The sequence below is a fragment of the Melospiza georgiana genome, chromosome 4 (assembly GCF_028018845.1).
Source record: "Melospiza georgiana isolate bMelGeo1 chromosome 4, bMelGeo1.pri, whole genome shotgun sequence".
In the NCBI taxonomy this organism is placed as follows: Eukaryota; Metazoa; Chordata; class Aves; order Passeriformes; family Passerellidae; genus Melospiza; species Melospiza georgiana.
The window spans coordinates 72,407,358-72,428,046 of NC_080433.1; positions in this window are offsets into that span (position 1 = coordinate 72,407,358).

A 20,689-nucleotide genomic window follows, 5' to 3' on the forward strand; every position below is an offset into this window, starting at 1 on the left:
AGAGAAAAAACAGTTTAAGAGTTGAGAGGATATCTTCAGTTCCAAGCCCCTTCTTTTGAAGTTTGGTGAAGGATATGGCAGCAGCACATGTAGAGGAGTGTTCATCTTTATGAGCAATTAGCTTTTAAGCACAACATGACTGCACTGCAGCTTACAAGTGGTACGATCTAGAGCTGGTTGTTAATTTTTCAACCCAATGTTTTTCCTTAAAAAAAAACCCCATCCACTCCTTAATGAAGCTGAAGTTAATTTCTCTTGAAAGGCTTTGGTTTTGACTGAACTTTTGAAGGGGAAACATTTTCATGGAGACTTGAATTTTGAGAGGAAATAAAACCCCACTGTGGAAGGGAAAATGTCCTCCTGGTTGGATGAACGGCAGGTAAGGGGAAACAAGGTGAGAAGAAATAAGATTTTGGAAACTCTCACATTCCAGGTAAAACTGCAAAAACTGCACAAATGGTCATTCTGTTCTTCATCCTCCTGTTCTTCCCTGGTCTCATCCTGAATGGGAGATGGTGAGGAGTTTTTGTCTCCTGTGAGTCTTAGACATGCTGAAACTCTGTTTAGCAGAAGAGTCTTTAGAGAAAACTCTTAGTGTGTTATCCATCTCTGTGCTAGAAGCCTATGAATCACCAAAATCTTCCTGCTTGAGTTCTGATCCTCTGGGTGTTCTGGGCCGTGTTCCAGACACCTGCCATCATTCCATCAGGTTATCTGATGCTTCTTCAACTTAAATCAGAAAACTGGTCCACCTTCTTCAACTCACTTTTCTTTCTTTTGGGGGCTTTCAAAAGCATCAGTTTTGCTGTTTATACAGCCTGTATATATGTGTATATATCTATATATATAAAATATAATATATATATAAAAAATATATATTTGGATGTAAATGTATATGCATGCAGATAAGACAACATCCATTCTATAGATATTTAATACATAACTTAATAGATGCATAAATCATCTACTACCTCCTGTTCTGGATAAGGATAGACAACAAAGCCTCCAACAAAATGCATCACAGCTCACTGCTTGTTCTGGCCATAGTAGCATGTAATTCTTGTAGAGGCAACCAAAGAAAATTTGTCAAGGTTACCAAACTTCCTTCTGCTGGAAGCATAGCCACTCTCTGATGCTGGTACTCTGCCAGTGACATCTGACAACAGAGTATAACAAATAATCTAATGCTGATCACAAAAAATAGCAGGGAGAGATGGGGTTTATGTAAATTAATTTAGTTTTTAGAATTAATTCTTTGGCATGACTGGCAAGTGGAAATCATGGAGGATTTTTCCTTCTCTGGCTCTCAGATGAGTTTAACACAGCACAATTGTTAGCTCTGTAAAAATTACTCCACTATGGGAACACACTTGCTGCATGATCAATCCTATCACATGGATGCAAATAGAACAAGGTTGAATTGGCACACAGCACGTCAGGGTAGGAACAGCCAAAAAGGAAAATGGTCTGAAATCCCATGGGGAATGGCTCTACACATGGCTATACAATAGAGTAAATATCTGCTCAAAGACAATGAGAGGCAGGGTACTCTCTTTTGCTTCCAAAACATAAGTGGTATTTCTCAAAATTATGACATCAAATGACCAAATGTGTCCTTGGACATAATGTGTCATTTATTTATAATGTGACATTTATTGTGGTTTAGGTTTCAAGAATGATTTGAAAGTGCGATAAGATACCTGAAAATGTTGGGTAAGCACATATTGGAAATATTATTGTAATTACACAATAGATTTTCATCAAGTGCCTATAAGAGTGGTTACTGGAAAATTAGCTACTGGTTATATTTTGAAAACAGAGTTGAGCTTGACATATAAACAGAAATTAATTTTATAATTTTGTGGGTTTTTTGCTGACTCCTCAAGGCATTGCAGATTTTATTTTAATCTGACAGACCTTAATGGCTTTTGGAAAAATGTTTTATGAAGAAAATCTCAAGTCATTGCCCAAGAAAACCGGTCCAAGATTATTCTACCATCTGTGGGCAACTTGGATGCACACAGACATTAATCTATCTACTGGTCATGTCTCGGGTTTACTGAGGAAAAAGCTCTTTTATTAAAAATGCCACTTTCTGATCCTTATTGCTCAGGAGGGCTTAAGCCATAATGTGACATCTGTTGGCTCAACCAATTATGTATAAGGCATTTTTGATGCAATGGTTTTGTTAGAACATGCCAAAATCATTGAAACTTTAATTGGAAAAAATTTCACAGGTCCAGATTTTAATTTCCAGCGAGAGTGGGAAGAAGAAGAGGAGAACAGAGTTCATTCATTTCAGAAGAGTCAGTAGTTAAGACATCCATCTGCTGTGAGAAGCCAGATTCATATGCCTGTTCTGCCATTTTCATCTTCATGTAAGCTGTTAGAACGGAGGTCTTAGTGCAGCCTGACCTGGTGAGTAAAACTGATACTGGAATTAAAAAATAAATTGTAAAAAGGGACGGGGGTTATTTTGTGTTAGACAGTGAATAAAATGGACATGCATGGCAAAATAAGTCTGTTTGACTGCCCTTTAGGCAGTCTGGGTAAGTCCTGGAATAGGCTGAGGGCGAGTTGTTATGGAGATGGCAATGCAAGAAGGAAGGAAATATGTGCTTAATGTAAAAGTAGAGAATTGACCTGACAGTACCACTCTTGAACTATGAATACCACTATAAACAGAAGTCAGGGATTCCTTCTGAGCACAGAGCAGTCACAGGCAGCTTTTTTAGGTCACAAGCACCCAAAGACCCAAGTTAGAGCCATGAAAGTCAGCACAAGTGTGTCAAGGTTCCCCTAAATGCAGACTGAAAAACCTCAAATCAGATAAAAGCAGCAGCTCCTGATGCAATAGAAGATATCTAAAGTCTGAGTTGTGTCCTGGTGCATCTGCATCAGGGTTTTAGCCAATGGATTGACACAGAAATCCCAGTCCATGCCCCTCATGGTTTACATTGTGGTGAGGTCTCCAACCACAGAAATTTATTCCCTTCAGATGAAAACAAACCAGGATATATTTAGGAGCATGCTTAATGGACTTTAACCACTAATATAAAATCAGAGCACAGGCTAGGGCTACTTACTGCCTATGTTGGCAATAAACCAGAACCAGAGTATCCCAAATGTCAGATTTTATTAATTATTCTATGCTATTTATTAATTCTGAGTTTTTTCAGATGTAGGCACAATTTCCTTAATTGAGTGTTCATAGATGACCACTTCAAAACCACAGAACTATATTTTTCTAAGCAAGAGTTTATCACTAAATTATGTGAATACATACTGAATGTGTTCAGTAGTGCTCTAACTTTGCAGAGGTGCCTTTTATACTGCCCCAGAGCCATATTTGCAGTCTCTTTTTCCAGTAGTTTTGGTTTCTGATCCTGAATGCTTTGTGTGGACCATGAAAATTAAGGAAAGTGGGGTTCTGATATTTTCTCTTGGTATTTGAGATCCTGCCTTGGACAGGAGATGCCTGAACACACTCCAGGCCAGCAAAGGAAGTCAGAAGCTGGTTACATTCCAAAAGCACAAGCCTGTTATGGAAGGCCTGCTTCAAAGCAGAAACTTTGAATTCCTTATTCTTTAGAGGACTTTGACAAACACACAGATTTCCTTTTTTAAAAAAAGGAGATGGTGATGGTAGCCCATCCCTACGGCCACATGAAAACTGTATTCAGCATAATCATGGTGTTTCTAAATAGGGTAGTACAGTAGCCTGGTTGGCTGAAAAGCTAAGGATTTATTTATATATAGATAGATATCATATCTACAAGAGAATAAGTGAAACATCATCAATAAAGAAATTTTGACAGCATATGTAACAAATTATACAGAAACAAGGTTTGCATGAAACATTTCTAGCAGTATGGACCAAAGGGGGGAATAAAAGGTGTAGTTAATCATGTCCATTAATTACAAAAGTTTTTTACATCTAAGTTTTCTTGTGTCCTACATTCTCGACAGCTGCCTACTTTGAAACATCATTTTTATCAGATAGTTGGATGCCTTTTTTTGTTATGGTGAATAAACTTGTAGCAACGGTGACGTTCATGTGATTCCTATTCCCATTGGAGGATGAAGTTTCCTTTGGTGAAATGAGATTCTGGCAAAAAAGACTATTAATAAATGTAACTTCTTATGCATAGCAAACTATTTTGTGTACTTGCAGCATGGGGAATTCTTCAAATGGTTTTCTTTTATGAATAATTGTAAATTTAATGTTGGCATCAATAACTTCTTTAAATGGCTCATTCTATATCTGAGTTACACACTTCTTAGCAACACAGCTCGGCTTTGATGAATCTTGTGCATAATTTTAGCTTTTACTGTGCGAGTACAAAAGCAAGGAAGATGCTAGAATTTTTCAAATTACCTGGCTCTTAAATGGTTTGAGGGGAAAAAGGAATGCATTATGCTTTGGTCATTGAGATTGTAGAACACAATGGAATCAACATTTTTTTGGCTTATTATCCAGTTGCAAAACAGATTCAGAAAAATAAAAACGCAGAACGCTTACTGAAAAAAATAAGTTTTCTCAAAAATGATCTAGGCAAGCAGGATTTTCCTGAAAACATCTTTCTTCTGCAGTCTGTGGGTAACACCTGTAACCAAACAGTTAGAAGAAGCTGTGATGTTATTGGTTTTAGGGCATCTCTGTTTGCCAGTTGGAGTTCTTTCCACACAGGACACAGCAGAGGGCAAAGGCAGGCACAGCTACAGCTCGAACTGCTCTGAAACTGTGTTTGGAAATGTTTCCACCAAGCAGGAAGCTTCTGTGCATGGTGCTGTTCCAACACTTCAATGTCTAGGAACAAGTTTTAGTGCTTTAAACACCCCTCTCACCCCATTATGGGAAACAGCCGAAAACTCAGGATGCTGAAGCCTCTGTCTTGGTTCTTGTAGTGCATCCCATCAGCTACCATGGAGTTGTATATTTTTCAAATTTGACAAATTTTGGATTTTTCAAATACACTTTAACAATATCCCCTCCTTACCCTGACAGTAAATGAGGATTATTCCAGTCTTTCCTGGGATTGCTGAAGTGAACTCATACCAGTCAAGACCAAGGCACTGAAGACCTCAGCCTTTTCCCTGAACCCTGCCACCAGTCTCCTGACTCATTCAGCATTGAGCCCACCTTTTCACTGCTTTTCTTTTCTATTTTAATATACTCACATTCAGCTCCAGTTAGGCTTTGGCTTTTCCATCCTGGCATACTTGAGTCTATGCATTCCTTCTGATCTTGCTTTCACTTCCCCTGTTTTTCCTTCTCATGTTTGAATTTTAGGAGTTTTACCTTCTCAATCCACTCAGGTCCCCTGTCACCTTGACTTGGTTTTCTGAACTTTGGGATGGACTGTCCTTGAGCTTGGCAGAAGTGACTCTGCAAAATTAACTACCTTCCCTGGGTCTTCTCCTGTGCACCACATCCCATAGGATTTCTCCCATCAGGTCTCTGTCAAGGGCAAACCCTGCTCTTTGGAAACCCAGTGCTGTGATCCTGCTTTTTTGCCTTATTCCCCTCTCAGAATGCTTGACTCCACCAGCTCATGGTTCCTGCAGAGAATCTGCCCCTGATTTCTCAATTCTAATATTTCATGTTTGCAAGGATGAGATCCAGCAGATCACCTGTCTCAGTGTCTCCTTAATTACCTGTGTAATCACTCAAACCAGAAAACATTTCAGGACCATATGTACTTGAATTAAGCCATCCACTATCAGAAAATTCAGATGTCTCACATGCAGATATGATGCCATAAAGCCATTAGTTATTTTTTAGGCTTTGAAGGTATGAATGGGCCAGGGTGTCCTATTTCACCTCTCAGGACTATGTTTTATTTTTGATTGATCTTTAGAAAGCACTATTTACACTTCTTTGCCAAGTGATATTAATTTTTATTTTGGAGGGGTTGTGGTTTCTGCTGTTCATAATTGCTGCTATCTTTACTGAGCAGCAAAGCAATGTCAGAAAAGTGCAGAGAGAACAACCACAGAATGAAGTAGATAGAACCCTAAAAGGCTTAAAAGATAATAAGGTCTTCTTGAAAATGGCTGGGTTTTTTCCCTTGTCTTGCTTGATCTGCCTCCCTCGACCCAGTATATGGTAGGAAGGCTGGAGTTGCTGGGACCCCAGGGAAGAGTTTAATGAATAAATGTCCTGTGTTCTACATTATATGAATCCTGCCTTAAAAAAAAAAAATTCTTAAAGTTGATGAGCTATAGATTTGAAGCCTTTCCCTCTGCTCATACATGCCTTGAAAAATAAGATAAAAGAGAAAATAACCTCCAGCTGAAATTAATAAAACTATCCTCTTGCAGTTTGCATAAAATGTAAGGGCTAGACTTTGAAAAGTTTGAGTCTAAGACATGCTCCAAAACTTAGGCTGAGGTTCTTTAGTCCTGATTTTTTCTCCAAGCAATGAGCTCTCAGCATTTCTTACTAAAGAGGGTAGAAATTTCTGAGGGCTGATGTGGCTTGAAAAGTGGGTCTTTTTAAAAATGGATTCAACATCTTATTTCAGAAGAAAGTGAAATACCAATTTAAATATCAGGCCTGAGGTCTATTCCTGCAACAGATCAAGTGGAAACTGATGATTTACATCAGGTCACTCATAAGCTGAGTCCTCAGTGCCATGGCTTCAGAGGGGGATTAAAGTGGATGGGAGAGGAAGTGAAGGAGGAAAAACTTAAGTGTCCATCTTAAGAGGGACTTTTTTAGTTTCCCTTTCTGTGCCATCCAGAAAATTTGTGCAGTTTATTTAAAATTTTACAGTTTATTTAAAAGGCTTGATTAAGTATTCGTAAGCAGTAGTATTTCCTTCCTCTTACTTTTGAGTCTCTGAGTGGTAATACAAAAATAAGATGTTTCAACTTTTCTATACTCTTCACAGGGCCAAAAGCAGCTAGGCACTTGGGAGTAGTAATTCATTCTTAGTGACCTTGATATTTAAAAATAGATGCATAAAATCATAAATATTGTTGAAGTCTCTTTTCTAGCATTACACTGGAGCAAACACCTAAAGTCTTGGTGATGACTACCAAAGAAGGGCGACAGTCAGAGATCAATCTAATTCTAGACCAGTATGTCATGCTGTACTGGGCAAAAAAACAAAAAAAAGAAATTTTGTGTGAAATTAGGAAAGGCTACCATAGAATGCCAAGATTCCATATTCCCAGCTGCAGAAACACAGGAAGGAAGATAAACAATATATTATGCAATTGCAGTTTACATATGAACTATATAAACTGAGGGCTAAAATATTCTCAAGCCACTATGGAAGGCTAAAATAGCAATTCCGTTTGGACCAACAAAACCCTGGCAGGCCTGTGGTTTTGGGGACTGTACAGAATTTGTCCAATAGGATACTTCCACCCAGTGATTTATATTGTATGGGATGTTTGGGTTTTGGCAGCTCTCAAAAATGTGCATTGAGAAGCTGAGCAGTATGATTCAGTATAATTCAATCTCAAACAAGAGAGAGTTCCTTTCAGACTTGGTCCTGCTCTGATCCTCACCCTTTTTTTCAATCCTGGTTCTCAAGCAGTGCATGAACTCTGAATTTCTGAACTACATTTTCTACAAAATGCACATTCAAAACTTTGGGTGTTTAGGAAAAGCACTGCCACATTTTTTTTTATGTGATACTTATGCAGCACCTTAGGGAAGACAGGCACCATGCTTTCTTATGGAAAGATTACTTCTTCCTTGATATGTCTGTCCCTTAGCAAACATAAGAAGGATTTTATGGATGTGCATGAAACAAGGCAAAGCTAAAACAAATGTGACTTCAGCCACTTCCACTGCCAAAGTCCTGGCAAAATTATTCATTCTCAGATAAATCTTTAATTGGTTCCCCTCTTAATACTATTTCTGGACCCCAGAGTCCTTTCTAAAAAGCCTCTGTGGAATATTTTTCTTCATTTTTAATTAATTATCTGCAATGTAAATTAATGCACAATAGCATTTTTTAAAAGTCGAGAGGAAAGCATTTTTTCTGTAAATTAAGATTCCTCCATCAACAATTTTACAGCAGCTAAGCTGCATCTTCCCTTTTCCAAAGCTCCAGACTCTCCTTCGTGGTGCTGCTCTGCAGCAGTAAAGAAGGAAACCACGGCTTCACAATGCTAAACACTCCAGTGGGAAACACAAACACACTGCATAAACCAAAGCGTTCATTTCAGGAGATTTTATTAAAAGGTTTCACCTCTAAATTGAGCTGTCATAGGCTGTTGGGAAACTTTTTACCACAGTTTATTTTAACTATGTAAAAAAAGAAAAAACATTAAAGGAATGAAAATTCTGCAGTTTTTCATATAAAAGGCGTGACCTTTCACACCCTACCAGCAAGCCATAGTGCATTTAATCAAATTGGTTGGAAAGTAAAATCATGCCGAATGTGAGGATTTTTTATTTTTTCTGCTCCCCCCACCATTCTTTGGAATGACCCCAACCTTGTTAACATGCTGCAGATTTTCTGTGTATCTCTGCAGCAGGCTCTTTGGAGTTCACTCAGAGAAAACTACAGCCTATGATTAAAAGATATCCTCTAGATGAGAAGGACGTTCAGTAATTTATAAATCATTCATTTGTGACATAGCTTTATACAGCTTTTCAAGGAATTGCATTAACTGCTTTTGCAGCTTCCTCAAATGTTGCTTTCAGTAGACAGTGTCATAGGTCATTACCAGTTTTTCCCTTATGTAAGCAATTCCAACTTTCTATTAAAAATACTAATTTCCACCCCACTACAGTATCTTTTGAAGTAGCATGTATATTAAAAAAAAAAATTCACAACTTGCTTTGAAATATTAAAGGAATATATTTAAGTGAAGGGCTTTCAGGCAGGTTGTTTTTCTGTATTCCTGATGACAGAAAGATTTTAGCCTACAAAGTCAATAGTAAATTTTATTAAAGTCATTATTTTCCTGTTACAGGCCTTGTGCTTTAAATAAACTATAGCTGACAATGCTGTCTTACATACTGTCATGCTGTAAAACAGCCTTTCTTTATTACCACAGGGACAACTCATTTAGAACTTTGAAAGTGTTTTCACACTGGAGTTGCTCATTTGTGGTGCTGGCCGGTGGCTGTTCTTGACAAATACCTTTTATAGCTGGAACTTTCTCCTTTCTTCTTTTGAAGATACAGGGGAGGAAAAAAAGGAGAAAAGAAAAAACTTGCAAACCCAACATTTTCCCGTTAAAGATAAATATTCTGCCTCCACCATTTGAGACACATCTCAATCTTCCCATAATATTTTTTTATGACAGCTTGAAAAGTCTTTTCCTAACCCAAATTTTCCTGAATAAATCTTGTGCAAATTGATAGTAGCTCCGTAAATAAAAAGAGGACATTACTTTTATTTCAATACTGTCATTTAAACGTTATAATTTAATTAATAGCACAGGTTTGGGCCCCTGGCTGAGGCTGTAGTTTCCCAAAACTGTTATTTTGATAGGAAAGTCAGCACAAGGAATGTTCATCCTCTCCATCTCGGTGTCCTCAAGCCTCTGTTGCCAGGCTCAAGAGGGAAGTGGACATGGAAACAGAAATCAGGGCAGGATAGGATTGGGTTTTGGGTTGGTTTGATGCTATGGTCACTTTTCTGACCCAGCAGGCAGAGACTCAGGATCTCTTATTCCTTCTGCCTCCCTGCTTCACATCCTCTTCCCCAGGTCAAATGTTATTTTTTGAGGCCTCCTGAGTATAAGAAGGGTAGGTTTGGACTCCTGGCATTGTATGTATCAGCTTGCGCTTCATGCAAAATATCCTTTTTCACCCCATGAGAAGGCATGGTTCTGCCTGCCTAGCTTAGCTCCAGGCCGTCACCACAGAGCCATCCCTCCTGCCCCCAGAACTTTTGTCAGCTGTTGTTATCATGCAAATAGGATTGCAGACAGGCCAATTTTCTAAATTGTCCAGATGAATGAGTTATATGAGCAAATGCTGCTTGAATTACAGATGGACAGCTCCATCTCTGTATGTTTTGCTGTTCTGAATACATTTCTATGAATTAAACTGTCCGTCTTGAAATCTGAAAAATTAATTTTATCTCTTTGAACTTGTGATGAAACAGCAGTGCTTGAGTCGTCCACGTGTTGAGTTGAAAAGACCACAGGAGATGATCTGACATGACTTGAAGAGGTGAACAACTGCTGATGGTCTGGAATTGACTTAACAACGCCAGATCATCACCAGGTGTTCAACTAAACTGGGTCTAGCCACAGAGCCAAAAACCGTTTCCATCCATCCATCCATCCATCCATCCATCCATCCATCCATCCATCCATCCATCCATCCATCCATCCATCAAAAATCCCCTTTGAAGTAAATTAAGACATGCCTTTCTTTGTTTCTCTCCCTGCCTTTTTGAGGAAGATGAAGGTGTTACTTCTATGGAGTGACTTTTTATGCATTGAAAATATAAATTTTACTTTATGACACTTTACTTTCTGATTTTCGAGATGCCCAAATCTGGACACCTCTTACAGAGTTTCTAACAACTCAGCGTTGCTAAAATCTCCCCCTTTCACTTTCTCCTCATCATCCCATCCCCAGATTTTCCCTCACCATGTGTCAGCACACATACCCCTTGAATCCCTTAAAAGGCACAGAAAACAGGAAAAAAAAAAGTCCTGATATCTTTCCACTGGGTTATTAAGCTAAAGTGGATGATGCCAGAACTCCAGCAAGGGTCAAAAACACAATGGAGAGGAGTGGATTTGTAGGCAAAGGATGTGAATGAAGGAGGGTGGAGGGCACAGTGGGCTGTGTGGTACCCAGAGCCCTGCAGCCTCAGAGCACAGATTTAGAGCTAAATTTTATTTGGCATAGCTGAAGACTGCTCTGGCCATTCCACACTGCTGTGCTTTCAGCCTTTCCTTCAGGGCTGGATCAGTGACTCACACACCTCCACAGTGTGTGGTTTGATGGGTTAGTTTTTCCATCAAGCCAGGAACCAACTCAGTTCAGAGCCTCCTAGGCACTGGATCAGATGTAAGTGCAGCAGGAGGAGCAAGTGGACAGACACAGAACCCTTGGCAGCACTCCATGGGCGACACAGATTTCATATCAAACCAGAGGAACCGATTCCTCCCTTTTTTTGTATCTCTGAGTGTGATATTCCACACTGGATCTACTAGTGCAGCAGAGGTCTTTTCCACAAAAACTAGAGACTTTTCCAGTACAACTTCCAGGGATGTGCTTTGCCTTTGCTAAAGTAAAGGCACAAGAGTCTTGCCTCAGTACAGAAACAAGGAATTCATTCTCAGCTTATAACATTTTAGTCGTGTCATTCAGAAGCAGTAACTATCCTGCTTTATTCAGCTAGTCAAATCAATTCTGAATAAAATCCCAACCAGAAAAACCTCAACTGAAATAGTGGAGATCAGAATATATATTTTTCATAGGCTAAAATATTCTGAATCATAAACACTGAAAGACACCATTAGAAGTGGCAAGCTCCTCATCGAAAACTCCCAAATGGACAGAAAGAAAGCTCAATGTGCTTTGAGTCCTTTGCTAGGAATATTCTCTTTGGTGTGGTGCACACCACTCTCTTTCTCCCCAAAGAGGCTAATTTAATTGTTCTTTGTACACTTTTAGGAAGTATTTGAAACACAGAGGCTATAAATTTAACACTTGTCAGTTTGGGCTTTGTGCAGAACATGCATCTGGTGCGCTGCTGACACCCCAAAGCCTGTGATTCCTGACAGAGAATATGTATTTTCAGATACCCAGCCAGGAGGTTACATTTAAAGTCTGAATCCATGCACTGTACTCATGATTTATAATAAACATTCTCTCTTTGGGTCACCAATGCTTTAATTTGCTGCCCATTGAATGGACTTGTTTTGTATGAAAGATTTTAAACACACATCAATGGTTTTCAAGGCTCTCTATGTCAGCTGTCTAGAAACAGCAGTAAATTTCAGAAATTTTTTAAAATTAAACTCCAAGTGCACACATTACAGTGATTTTTTGTCCTCCTGGACATCAACAGGTATTTTTCTCCTTCAAGTTGTGGATTTCAAAGGATTAAAATGCTCACAGGTATTAGTTATCTGCTGCAGAACCATCTGTCCCACCTGCAGGACTGCCCAAAGACTGTTACCCAGACAAAAGACATACAAAGGCTATTTCAAATTCTGGGTTGATTGTTTCAATATATAGCAGTAGATATCCAGCCCACATTTTGCAACTAATTTTTGCTAGGTGTCCCTGCCAGAAACCCAGGATTTTTTTTTTCCTCTTTCCCCCACAGTCACGTCTCTCATGCTTCATGTAGCTAATGTAGATTCTATCAAAAAAGCGTGATTTGTGATGTTTGTGTGTTACTGTTTACTTAAAAGTGCTAAAACCACCTTTTCTTATCAACAGGAAACTTTCAAGATATTTAAAAGCCTGCCTTTAAACCTTCTGGCAGCAATAAAGCAAAAATGGCAGGTGGCTGTATGAAAGAAGCAGGATATGTTTATATAACTTACCATGGGAAGGGGGGAATTATACCAGATACAGTGGGCTGGAGTCTCATCTCATTTACAAAGGTGCAAATCCACACTAATACTCAGCTGACAGCAATGCTTTTCAAAAATGTCAGATTTATCACATCATGTGAATATAAAAATCAAACTGTATTTCTTCTAAACAGAGCTCTAAAAAGTATTTTTGGGTTGAAGAGGGACAAAGGGCTAATTTGCCTGTTCTCTTGTTGAACTAGTAGCTTTTGTTGTACTGCTTTGTAGTACTAAAAGGTGTGGCGCCTGTGGGATGGGAAAGCTGAAAAATTCAAGTTAGTTGGAAGAAATGAAAGTTGAATTTTCTTTGCAAGTAAATGAAAAAAGTTATAGCTGGTTTGGGTTTTGTTGGTTGTTGTTTTTTTTAGTTTTCTCATTTTTTAGGTGTTTTTTTTTTAATTTGTTTTGTTTTGGTGGTTTTTGTTGGCTTTTTTGTTTGTTTGTTTTGTTTTGTTTTTTTGGTTGTTATTTTTTTGTGGTTTTTTCCCCCCGTCTGTCCAGCCCCAGTCAGTCCTCTGAAACTATGCACAAGCAGAATCTTCCCAAAAGTGAAGCAACAGCTATTTTGTAAGGTAATCCCCATACCTGCACACTGGAAGCAGGTACCACTATGCAGATCAGACACATTGATAAGGACAAGATTTAGCTTTTTTATATTTTTGGGATGTGTTTTACTTCTGTGAAATCTATCAGCCTTTTGTAAACTAAGGCCCTGCTGCTGTTTTCATGCATTTTTTCTATGTTGTACTTCAGTGGAATAAGGATTTTGAGGGAATTTAGGCTTGTTTGGTCTCCAGTTTGGCAGTCTTTGAATCACAGAGGATAAAACCACCACAGAACTGACAATATTTGAGAATTGTTCCCTTTATTCTTGTAACTGGCTGTGGAAAAGGAGGAGGCATCACACCTGTTTTGATGCTAAAAGCCCCTTCTGGTAGAAAATGATTGTCCTTGGTTAAAATAAAATAAAATAAAAGTGCCCCCAGTGACTCGAAAGGCAGTAGTTTAACAAGCTGTATTACTTCCACTGTTTTTCTCCCCGTCTTTTCCATCTAATAGACTCCTTGATGCCAGTGACCAGAGTGACACTGGAGGCAGCAGGCAATGACACATTACAGGAATTCCTCTAAATGACTTTTATCCAGTGCCTTTGAGTGCAGGTGCGAGCTGAATTGTGCGAGGTAGCTCCAACTCCCTCTCTCTGATTTCAGTCTTTCCAGGGGGTCAACTGCTTATGAAGAATATCCATTATTTATACCTTTCAAGAGAATTACATCAGCAGGAACATATGTATTCATGTAATAAAGCTGGGAAGCACCGTGCAAAGCCACACTGCTTTAAATAGGGATGTGAAATACACCGAGATAGGCTTTCTTACACCTCTCTTACACCACTGTCTGCAGCAGGAGCACTGCCTGGAAGTCAGGAAATTTGGCTCAGGGCATCTCATGTGTGCCTGAGTCAGCTGCCCCTGCTGGACACACAGCCACAGCCATCAAATTCCACATCCCCATCATCTGCTTTCTTCCTAGGTCTGGTTTAACATCCTGGATTCCTGCAAACCCTGGGCTCTTCCAGGAGCTAAGGTGCTGGGATCAAGACCTTTCTTCTTGGGTCTGGTTTAAGATCCTGGATTTATGCAAATCCAGAGCTCTTCCAGAAGCTGAGGTACTGAGATCAAAAACTTTCTTCCTAGGCCTGGTTTAAGGTCCTGGAGTCATGCAAACCCAGGGCTGTTCCAGGAGCTGAGATGCTGGGATCTATAGCTTTTTTCCCAGGCCTGGTTTAAGATCCTGAATTCATGCAAACACAGATCCCTTTCAGGACCTGAGGTGCTGGGATCAAGAGCTTTCTTCCCAGGCCTAGTTAAAAATCCTAGATTTCTGCAAACACAGATCTCTTTCAGGGGCTGAGGTGCTGGGATCAAGACTTTTCTTTCTGGCCTTGGTTTAAGATCCTGGATTTATGCAAACCCAGGGTTTTTCCAGGAGCTGAGGAAAAGGTGTGTCCCTGTCAAGGGCTGTGTCCACCCAGCACAGAGATTTAGTCCCTGCCTGCCGATCAACAAATGCCTTGGCCTTCATTAAGGAAATCAAATTTATGTCTCCCCAAGCACTGGAAACTTAAATGTTGTTTCGTCCTGGCTCCTGGCTCTGAGCTGTGGCATTACTTATCCTGAGCAACTCTGTTTCTCTTGGCTAAATTAATCAATTGAGCTTTCAGGGCAGGTCCCTTTCTTTCCTGGAGGAAGAAACTGCATCACATTAGCTACCAGTCAGCTTCAAACCTTTCACTTTGGACTATGCTCAAAGAGAGTTTAGCCAGAGAGAAAACTGGAATCAATACAGCAGGCCAGCACAATCTGGATTTCAGGTCAGCATGTGGAGAGAGAAATGGCATTTGTGAGACTGATGGTCAGTGAGCTGCTGTTTCTGGGTAAAGGGCAGAATTTCATCCTCAGCCTCCTGGACCTGTCTGCATCAATCCACCCAAGGACATCAGGATAGCAGCTTGCACCAGGGCTTTGGGGTTTCACCCTAATTGTTGTAAGTTTTGGTGAGAGATGCATCCAGACCAGCAAATTCAGACTTAACTGCGAATTCCTCCAAGGATAAATTTTATTTGTATTCTTTTCACAGCCTAATACAGTCTGGAACAGAAGTAGTTAAAATGTGACTGGCAAATGCAAACAGAACGCTGAATATCAAAGACTGGGAAAAACAGTTCTAAAAGACAGTGATAACATAAATGAGATTGAATGAAAAGACATGTTCCCAAAACAATCTTTCCTAGGGGCTGGATAAAAAGCAACATTTCTGGTAAGTGACAAGTTTTCTTTTAATTTCAGTCTAAGCTGGAAATTCATAACCATTTCTCAGCTGTGATCTTGGTACCACAAATACAGCTTCTGGCATGCAGGTAAGGCTCTTGCTTTACATTGGGCAAACTTTTTTTACACCAGAAAGTCTGCAGCTATCTCCAGCCCACAGCCTGAAGTATTCTCAGTTTCCAGGAGGTGTGATAATGATGAATTTCAGTGAGATGAAAATTGCTCCAATTTAAGGATAACTCTACCATTTTATATTTGATATAAAAATATATCTTTTTTTTTTTTCTAAAAAGTTTAAAGATTTGGGCTTTGTACATGCAGTGCACGAATAGAAAATCCCTATCAACAACATTAACTGAACTGAAAATCCTTCAGGATAAGTTCTCTGAAAATTAAAACAGACATCAAGCTACACATCTACATGAAAGACTTCCACAGCTTTATAAATACAATGCACTCAGAAGCCAAGTTTCGAAAGCCTCAGTAAAACATCTAATGTCCAAGTCTACAATAACAGTCCTGTACATGAAAAAGACAATATTTACTCTGTCTTATGGTATTAAATTGGAGTTTTTTATCACACTCTTAGAAACCAAGTGATAAGTCCAAGGCCTCTCATCAAAGGTATTTTAAATGAGAATTTCTGGATACCTCCTAAGACTAGATGAAAACCTCTTGGCTGATCTTCACATAAGAGATGGAACCATATTTACATTACTAATTCAGAAACCTACTTCTCTGCTCTTAACTGGTGTCATCCTGCATTTGTCTTTCATCCTGACATGATCTTTTAGCAGCCTTACTATTTTAAACTTCAGATTGCTAAAATTACTTGTTTTGCTTCTTCCTTCCAAGTTTTGGTCACAGCAGACAATTCTTTTTTGCTGTTATTCGTGTCCTATTGGGCCACAATTTTCTGACTCAGCCTTCTGTTATGTTTGCCCTTCCATCTTTTGACTCCACTTCTCTGACAGCAACCTCATCTTGCCACCCATCTTCCTCTAATTTCAAATGGTCTCTCCAATGTATGGTTTCATTACAGAATTTCCACACTCATATCCTTCATTTTCTGCTGCCTTCTTTCAGCATTTATAGGAATTTTCTTTGACCTTCTGACCAGCTTGTCATCCCCATGACATATTCAAGATACCTGTGGTATTTTGTGTTACAGTGAAGAGAGATCCTTCTGTAGCTCCACATATTTCATGTTTGTTCTAAACTTGTTCTCCAAATCTCTGCTCCTCCCTCCTGCCTCCAGTTCCACCCTTGTTTGGACATAATTTCCCTGCCAGCTGTGATGCCAGTCTCAGTAATCAAGGGCTATAAATCCTCTCATGGCTGCTGTATTTCATGTTGTCTCTTCTCAGTGCATGCAGATGATGAAGTCATTAGTGTTCACGATATATTAATTAATGTTGATGTAAATTTTTCATCTCAAGTTTCTCTTCCATTGTGACAGCCGTAGGAATTATTATCAGAGTTGACTGTTGCCAATGGGCAGTCAATCTGACTATTAATATTTACTAATTTTACACAATTAAACAGCTTATACAAACAACCTATGTGATCTCTTGTTCCTGCTACACACATTTTTCCTTCTATATTCCCATGACTATAACACAGAATAGAAAGTAAGAAAAAATTTCATGTAGTCTCATAACCTGTGTAAAATAATTTACTGTGCTTTGTGCAAATAGAGGTTGTAAATTCATTAAGAAAGAGATGTCAGTATGTAGTTCACAGCGTTTAGCACAGTGAGGTATCAGTCTTATTTCAACAGCTGATTTATTTAATAATTTGTTCCAGCTATTCTAGAGAACCAATGGTAAGAGGCCAAAGTCTGTCTAATTGACTGGTGTAACTCTCTGAACAGCTGAATGCACAGCATCCTTTGTATCATACATGCACAGTTTCATATATGCTGTGTGATGCTGAGAAAACAGTTTCAAGTCATGCAAACATCTAAGAAAATGGGAATATTTTGATGGATATGTACGAGAATTTAAGAGAATGTTAATTAATGCTCACAACCTTCTAAGTGACCTGAGATCAAGTGGCCCTTCAATCAAAGCAGGGACTTGTACCCAGCCTTGCACATCCATAGAAGAAGCACATATTTGTTTTTTAACTTGGAACGAGCTCCTTACATTTAAGGAAGTCCTGTTCCTCCAGTCCTGTTCCACCACTTGGGGTGGTGAGGGAAACAATTCAAAGGAGGCATTATTGGATTATTCACTCTTCTAGGACAGACCCTGTTTGTATAACCGGAGATATGTCTTAAGTGGTCTTTAAAAGAAAGTCAGATTTTGTTTAAAAAGGGGGAAGGAGGAGGCTTCATTAACTAGAATGACAGGCTTCATAGATTTCTCAAGTGTTTAAATTAAGGATTGTGAGTTCTTGAAACTTGACAAGGAAAGCGGGATTGTCACTGCTGGCTGTCTGAACCAGAGGTAAGTGCAGATTAAGCTTTTCCTATCTCCATTATAAACATTTTGTTACTGTTCTCAAAAGTTCAGTGAAATAGAAAAGGGACTATTGTTTTCTATTATTTGGGGAAAAACTCCCAAACTACATTTTTAAAGTGTCACATAAAATTCTAAAGTACTTAAAGTGCTCAGGTGCTATTCATTATTATTCTAGTGGTAACCATTTGGCACTTGACACAAATTCCTTAAAGAAATAAATGAAATTGAAATCAATCATATCTGGACACCTAGAACCAAATTTTAAGAGCACTCATAATGAGCATGGCATACTTGAAAACACATTAAGCCATTTCTGTTGATTTTCCTAGAATTTTTTGTCTATCTGGGTTCAATCAAGATTGCATTCATGTTATACTTGTGTGGCAGGTTATCTTAAAGACCAATTCTGGCACAATTCTTGCAGGATCTCTCTCCTTGTTCTTACAGATGTAAGTATGGCAGAACAGCATGAACTTAAAAAGTCTCATGAAAGGTCACATTTCTTGGATGGAATTTTTTCAGGTGCACTTGGAAAAGCATATTTTGTTGAACTAGCAAGTGTAGGCAACTCCTGAACAAAGCCTGGTCAAACCTTAGCTTTGCCCTCAGAAGATCTGGAAAACAGCTTCCTTTGACCACTCAGTCCTGCTCAGGATTCATGGAGACAGATTAATTTTGTGTTCTGTACATTTATTGGCACAGAATTATAAACTGATGAGGCAGTTGTTGCAGAATTGGGATTTCAGGTACCAACATGGCTGTCAGAGCACATAAAGGCAATTCAAAGCAAGGACTGGATCCCTCTCAAATTGACATTGAGATGGTCTTGTTCCTTCATCACACATAAAAAGCAGCATTGGTGATGATACTGCAAATCAAGTACATTAGTTTGTGCCCCCATGTGCCCGACATAAACTTTCAAAAGCTGTAAAAATTAATTTTTTTTTTTATCCAAGAAATAATTAGGTCCATGTCCATTCTAAGAAAACACAGTTTTTATAACAGTATCCCAGTGTAAATTCACAATAAACCCCAGCCCCACATTGGAAAACTTTTCACTTGAGGTTCTTTCATTTTTTAAGGGAAAAGGTGTATATTGCAGATGTTCATGGGTCTGATAACTTCTCTCACAGAACACCTGACTTGCATGCTTTTGTTAGAAATGGCCAAAAGCAAATTAAACTTAAGAAGGTTTACATTGTGCACATACATTGGATTTTATAATCACCCCCCAAATGCTTCTATTTCTTTCAGTAGGAGAAAACATGCTTTGGCTGCTTCTGTCACCTGGCTGAAGAATAAAAAAAAATATATATAAAAAATAAATAAAAAAAAAGTTACTGTGTGCAGTTAATATCGAACAGCAGCCATCTCCAGATGATCCCTGCTGCATCCAATTTCTGCCAAAATGCTTTCTGTTAAACCTCCATCAAACAGACACACGGCGCACAAAAGAAAACCTCATCACCAAGGGAAACTAATCCACCGGTGCGCAATGTAAGCCTGTCAACTTTTTATTATAAGAAGTCATCACTCATTTCAGTGAAGATTAAAAGTATGACTAAATTGAGAAAATCCTCTTAGCCATTCGGAATTTTAATAGAGGAGAAAAGGGGGTGAGTAAAATTTAAACTGTATGTGCGTGTGTGCCTATATATCTATCTATATGTGTGTGTATGAATCAAATATATAAAATTACATATATATCTCCACACACAAGTTGTATTTTATATATATATATATATATATAGTAGGAGAATGAATGTTGGAAATAAGATGCTTAGAGCTGTCCCCTCATCGCCCCACAAAAAATAGACTACCAAAAATTCATACATAAACATGTAGCCTTGTAGAACGTTTTCTCAGTTACCACAAACAGTTTCTGATTCAGACGAGCTTAAGAGATAAGAATGGAAAATGAGTCCTCACAGCTTTAATTACATCGCCACTGGCAACAAGGTGTTACAGTGGCAGAATGACAATTGCTTTTACTCAGAGTATGGATTCAGGGTCAATATGCTATTTCATCCTAGTACACCACAGCAGATGAGCACCATGTTGTTTCTATATTGGCCTTGCACTACTTTATCCCTGCAGGTAAAGTTGGTCTGATGTGCAATTAGAATTACAGATGTGTATTTAGCCACCACTTTCTCTTGCAGATTATGGGGAAGACTGTAAGTTTCACTTAAGCTGTCATTGAAGATGTGGGTAATCTTTTGCATTTAGAGACCATAATCATCTTCCCATTCTAAAGATTTAGCTGGCGTTCAAGAAAAATTATTGCTCCAGTCACTTTAAAGTTTGAAAGCGATCAGATGTTATCTTCAAAGCCTTTAGCTGCTTATTCAAAATACCCAAAAAACTTTAGAGTTACATAACTCCTGGCAGCCCTCCCCCTGCTCCCCCAATCTCTGCCTCCTGTTTTCATATTGATAGCCAAGTTCACAGAAACAACTTGAAGAGCAAAAGAGAAAGATTTATAAGAGAACACCAGGATAAACGGCCACGTTTCACAAAAGACAAACACAAATGCACCACCTGAAGTTAAGTACTTCACCACCAAGAAGATAAACTGCAACTGAGCCTTACCTTATTGCAGTTACACGGGCACCAACTGGCAAGGAACTGAGTTGAAATTTTTGTCTGCAAATCACTGAGGGCTGTAAGACCAGGCAACCTGCCTCTTAGAGCATAGCAGAACAGTGATGCTGACACCTTTGGGAGAGGCAGGGAAACCTGTCAGCAATTTCAACGTCTCCTGGCCCTTTGATTAAGCCTTTTTTTTTTTTCTCCTTTATCCAGCCTGCTAAACCTTTTTGCTATTCAAGTAGCCTGATTTGCAAGGGGTAGACAGCCAGTGAACTGCTTC